General features: G+C 38.3%; 1 protein-coding gene across 1 annotated transcript in view; it reads right to left on the reverse strand.

The window, feature by feature from the left end:
* Window positions 1-6553, reverse strand: part of SLCO5A1 (solute carrier organic anion transporter family member 5A1) — a 116428-nt gene that overhangs the window by 44074 nt on the left and 65801 nt on the right. The gene's annotated exons all lie outside the window — the stretch shown is intronic.

Genomic DNA, 6553 nt, shown 5'->3' on the forward strand with positions numbered 1-6553 from the left:
CCCTCCTTATAATTTCATTTGAATATAATACTTCTCTTAACGGGTATGATTTAACAGAATATTTTCAAATTATCACTCTAAATTAGACGGATACAAAGTCTGTTTTAAGTCAGAAAACCTAACAAAACCTTTTAATGGGGATTTAAATTTAACACAGTCTCATAACATAGAAGGAAGAAAACTCATTTTTCTTGAGTATCTACTATATACAAATGCTGTAAGATAAAATATCTCATTTAATATTTTTTACGGTAGCCCTGGGATATGATCACCCACATTTACAAATGAGAAAGTGAGGCAGAGTGGTTTAACTGACTTGGTTGAAAGCACACAGTTAAGCGACAGATCTGGGGTTCAAAGAGAGATCTGTGGACTATATCAGGCTGCCCACGACAAAGAAACAAGCATTGGTGTTGGACAGGACCAAAGTTTGTAGGGATGTGACATGACTGAAAATACCACATGAATTGTTAAATAACTAGTCCCTTTGTAAAAAATATATATATAATTCTATGGAGAATTGAAGAGTAACTCTATTCGGTATATGTGGCCTTACAAGAATTATTTAATTAAGATACTAGAGCAGGAAGAAATCAGAGCGTTGATTCCAGTCCAAATTACTGTTTTCTGAGTTGGAAAACAGACCTAAAGAGAAAAACCGATGAGCCTGAAGTCACACAGTGCGTTAGTGACATAAAGGCAGGGCTGCTGGCCACCTTATGCACTGCCCTGGGGAAACTCTGAGGGCTACCCAGCAGGTGGGGAGTCCACCTGAGCTTCCTGCTAAATCGAGAAAATATACCTGCAGGGTGCTGACCCCTGATCATGATGTGAAACACAGCGATCAACAGTGTTGGGTGGTTTACACTGGCCTGTCAGCGTTGTGTATTAATGATGGTGACCATGCTGATTTGCCTCTGGTCTTACTAAGATCCCCTGGAGAGCCCTCATGTTGAGGCCGGTTATGAAGCAGGAACCCACATGACCAGCAAAAGATAGAAAATGTAAAAATATTTTTTAAAATTTTAAATATTAAAATATTATAAAAATATTAAAAACTCCAGCCAAGACTCCATTATAAACTCAGGTCCTTGCGTGTTTGTTCCAGGCACACACAGGTGGTGCCTGAGGTGAGCGAGAACACTGGTCTTCACACGCCCTTTCAGAGGCAGCCTGTGTCTGCAAAATACATTCTTACTTTAATGCCATTTTGTATAGTATCTTTGTGTAAACATTGTCATTTTGGATCCCCGGAGCCTTCTTAAGCAATTAATCCCTGTTTTACTGTCACTATTAGTGCATTGGCTAAGAACTTGTCACATGGTAACCACTCAAGTATGTCCTAAATTAACTGGCTAGTGAACAAATAGAGAGAATCTGAGTATCTTGATTTATCGTCCACAATAATCTTTACAAAAATTCTAATTAGCATTGAAGAAAAACAAAATGTAATCTAGTGTGATAAATACCTCTCTGACCAAAAGACAAAGAACCTATAACTGACGCTCTTAGTTCCTAATATCCTCTATTCATCACAAGATTGTTCAAAACTATAGCACTGAGTCTCTGGCAGCTGCTGCAGGATGTCGGTTTGCTGGGTCCTATCTCTTCTTTCCCACGGCACACTGGGTTTGCATGCGCACACGTCTCATGGAGTCAAATGCCACTGCCTGACCTTGGAAATGGGCAGTGATGCTAAGTCCATCTGTACCTAAGATAGTCTGTTTGCATTTAAAAGTCTAATTTCAATATTCTTTAAAAACCTATGTGTACTGTATATTTATAAAATTAGTACAAAACTGGATTTTTAAAACTATCGTGCATCAAGGGCCTTAAAAATACCTATGGGTCTAGTAATTTTACTTCTGGGACTATGCCATAACAGAATAACAATCTGAGGATAAGTTATATGCCTCAGGATATTTGTTATAGATTCAAAAATAAAATTTAAATTGGAAACAAGCTAAAAGTTCAACCAAATGGAAATGATTAAGCACATTTTAGCTGTACCTGTCTGACAGACTACCACACACACATTTAAAATGATGATTATTAAAACTAGAAAATGACAAGGCAAAAACAGGAATAACATTTCTATGTAAACTCTGTTTTCTACTATGTTTAAAAATAAACAGAAATTCTTGGAGGAAAAAACTACTCCTAAAATTAAAGAACTGGCACGGAAAAGCTGTTAACGAAACGAAGAACGAAACAATCAGAGCACATTGATGCCTCTTTTGCGTCTAAAGACCCAGTGACTCCCCAAGGCCGCAATCTGAGTTCAGTGGTATTGCTGTGAATCTCATCGACAAAACCCCAAATCGGTGTCTGAAGATGGATGGCAAATATCTGGTTAATTAGACAACCACAAAAATTAAAGTTACTTTTTCAAAAATCATGCTCCAACCTAATTCCCTTACCACAGAAATAAGTCTCTCGGTTATTCTCTGCTGAAAAACAAAATAGAGCTTTCAAGGCTATTTCTCTTATAAAGAAAAACGGAAGTCTAACTCTTTATAATTCTGCACACCAAAGGGTCAGATCCCGGGAAAACAAAGGTGATGCTCGAAGACCACGGTGCTCTGAAAATGAATTTTGTGACCATGGTTCAGTGGCAAAGGCTGCTACAGAGTAGGTGGAAGCTGAATCTGCATCAGAATATTATTTCTCTGGAAATAGGAAAAAAAAAAAAACCTGACTGCAAATGATGACAATAGCATGTTCCTAATATTTCAATAAAAATCACATTTGGACATATATACTCCAGAGATTATAAAGTCTAGCCTCCTGGCTCTCCATATTCACATGTCTTTAAGTAAGTTATTTAAAAAAAAAAAAAATAAGTAAGTTATTTCAACCTCTCTAGACCTCTGTTTCCTTATCTGGAAAATGGGCAGAATCAATAATATCCACTGCACGGGCATTCATTACATGTTATCCATACAAAAGTGCTTAGATAGTGTCTTCTTAGTAAACACTCAACATACGTCAGTAGTGGTTTTATTATTATCATGTTATTATTGCAGAGGTTCCATTCTCTGACCTGTTCAAGCTGCATGACGTTCGAAGGTAAGGTGTTATCATCATCATCGTAAATAATAAGTTTCTTTCCTATAATATATAAAGTTACATTCTCCGATGGATACTGCTGTACCTACGTGACGTTAGTTAAGCTTCGGAACAAATCACTCTTCACTGCTTCTTTTGATCCTCACGACAATACTGACACACAGAGACAGGGGAGATATGACCCTCATTGTACTGATAAACTTCAGTTTCAGCTGAAGTTGAGGGCGTTAAGTGACTTGCCCAGAGTCACGCACCTAGGAACCAGCAGTGGCGGGATTCGGGGCCGTGCTTTCTAACTCCTCCTTCGGGGTTCTTCCCCTCATTTCAGGTTTTCCCAAAATATCAACTTCGTAATATTTTATTTCAATCAATAAATGTGACCCTAAATGGGTGAACAGAAAAACCACAAAAGGGGAAGATTACAGCGTGAACACAGGTCTACTGTGGCGCAGATAAAAACAAATGGAGTCAGTTAAGGTGTTTTGATGACACCCTCATCAGACACGGGTGTCACCGCCTCCCCGCAGAGCACAGGTGTCCGCAGTGTGATTACAATCTGACCCAGTGGTGCTGAAGGTCCTTGAGCACTTTCCTCTTCCCAGTGCCAGAAAGCACTCATCTCTCCCACCTCCACCCCCACCCGCTTGCCTGTATAACCCTCCCCGTTCCTCTCCTAGGAAATAAAGTGCTCTTTCTTGGAGGGCAGGGGAGAGGACGACAAAACAAGCCTTATCCTTCTCTGTTCTTTGCTTTTGCTCAAGCTGGTCCTCCACAGGGAATAAATGCCCTCCCTCCAAACTCCAAATGGTCACGTTCTACTTTTCCTTAAAAACTTGGTTTAAAGCATTTCCTCCATGAAACGTACCCCAAACACACCACTCCACCCGCCAAAATAATCTCTGCAACCCAAATTTTCTATCAATTTAGTAAAACAGCTTTTCCTAAACTTATCGTGTGAGCTTTCTCTCTTCTCTTAGATCTATAAGCAACTTAAGGTCCTGGTTTGAGTCTTGATGCACACGCGCACGCGCGTGCGCACGCACACACACACGCACACGGCATAGTGCTGTGTACAGAGCTGATGTTCAATGACTATACGAGAGAGTGAGCTATGGCCCATCTTTTGATACATGTATGAAGTTTCACTTCTACCATATAACGCAACACAAGCAAATTGAAATGGAGGGTCTAGGTATTTATCCAATAATTTTTTTAATAAAAAAAAGTTTTAACTCAAAAACTTTGTCAGATGAGAAATTAAAACTATTTTTAAATCCTTCTTTGTATATATTTCTTAATTCTGCATATCACTTACATGGATAGAAAGAGATTTAGAAACTGAAAGATTAAATTAAATTAAAAAGTCCTTAAGAAATACAAATCTCTGGTCAAAGAGGAAGAAGTTTTCACCTGATAAAAATTCAAAAACTCAAGATGAGTTTTAAAAAGAATTATCATCCTTGTTTAATCTTCATGTAATGATAGACCACCTCGTACTCTTAATTAATCTGAATGTCTCTTGACTATTTTTATTTGTTATTGATCTGGAAAGGAAGGAAAAATTGTGTGAGCTGGGAATAAAAAGCCTTTTATCTGAACACAGGAGACTATCAAACATTAAATAAATTGCACTGGCAATGATCCCAAAAAAATGCCGATGACAAAACCAGATGGAACTGCCACTTTGTGATGCTGCTTCTGTACTCCTGATGTTGGTTGGTACACAGGGCGAACAATCCCGGGTTAGCTTCATTCAGTCCTACACCCTCTTTGCCAAGGAAGCCACACTCGGCAACGACCGCCTTGCCCACCCCACTGTGGGATTCTACAGCCAAGTGACCCAGGTCCAGCTGAACCTTTTACTCTATTTTTCCACAGGAGTTGTCTACGGAGTAATTAAGAGACGGTCTGGCCAACACGTGTTCATCACGCATCAATTCCTAGCTAGCTCGGCACTGTGCCACGGCCCCAGTAGATCAAAATGGCACATCTGGGGGACAGCTCTGCTCTCCAGTCTGTCTAGAACTAGGACACGCAGGATGGACTAGCAATGTTCCCCGATGTATGCCCTGAGGAACTCTGTTCTTGAGAAAGATGCCTCTAAAAAACTGGATTTCATGGTCAAATAAATTTGGAAAAGACTGTAGTCTGAACCCTCCACTGGGAGTTTCACAATGCACATTAACATATTCAGGGTTATGAAAATCCTGCAGCAAAGAACTCCATAATACTTTAACTCGGCAAGTTCCAAATTTATTCAGCTATAAACCTTCTTTCCAGCAACACTTTTTAATATGGAAACGGTTTGGGAAATGCTTGCAACTACTGCGCGCCTAACAGCTACGTGGCTTCAAATTGAGCTACTCTTCAAATTGAGCCAACTCTTGGTTTCCCTGTTGGAGAATTGTTGCTCAGCAAACAGTCCATGTAAGAATTAAGCTAGAAATGGGAGGTTCAGATTTTCTGACAACCAAACTATAAAGCAACCTTTCAATTTTACCTTAATATAAAGAAAACACATATGTTTAAAAGAGAAAGAAAACCATATTTTTAGGTTACAGTTAGTACAATGGTCCACAGCAGTACACTCTTTATAAAAAAGTTTCCTATCGTGGACGCACAACTCAATTATGAATATCTTTACGTATGAAGCGAAAGAGAGAACAAAGTGGTAACCCAAATATTTCAAGTCAACTTTTATTCCTACACTAACATAACTTTGCCTCTTAATTTTCAGATAATTCATGCTTGCTGGGTGTGTTTGTGGACATGGAGGAGAAAGTGGGAGCCAAAGTCATAGGAAGAATTATCATAATTCTCCACTTAAGTGTTTAAATATACTCTATTAATAAAATGAGCCTTAGGTAGATATAATCATGTGACCATCTTCAAAACCACTAAGGAAATATCCAGAATATCATATGATATAATACACTGAAAATTCCCCCAATATCTGAGAGCTAATATTCCCACATTTCTGAATACCCCATTTACATTAAAAAAAAAAAAAAAAGATTTGAGCACTAAGTACTATAGGTGCATGTATCAAAGTCTCCTAAATAACAGTTATCCCAGACATGAAATACCTTCTAAACAAAATTCATAAACTTTCTTTCTAAACTCAAGCATCTCCAGTAATCAGATTGAAATCTGTTCACACTTATGAAAGGGAAATCCTGATACCATCATAGAACTGATCGATGTTTCAAATTATCAGTGTTTAAAAATCGAATATGTTGAGACTCATGCCAACCCATGAAAAGATTTATTCAGATTTACATTTGAATTCCATTGCCTATGTCATTCTTTTTACCTGAGAACCATAAAAACATAAATATGCAAAACACAATTGGTAAAAATGTCACACAGTAATATTATCTGAAGCAAAGAGAAAACATTCAAACACTTCCTCCTCCTAAAATCTGGTGGGTGGGAGAGAGGTAGCTGTTAATGAACTTATTTAACACTTTGATGTTAGAATGAA

The sequence above is a fragment of the Pteropus vampyrus genome, unplaced genomic scaffold (genome assembly GCF_000151845.1).
Source record: "Pteropus vampyrus isolate Shadow unplaced genomic scaffold, Pvam_2.0 Scaffold99, whole genome shotgun sequence".
NCBI lineage: Eukaryota > Metazoa > Chordata > Mammalia > Chiroptera > Pteropodidae > Pteropus > Pteropus vampyrus.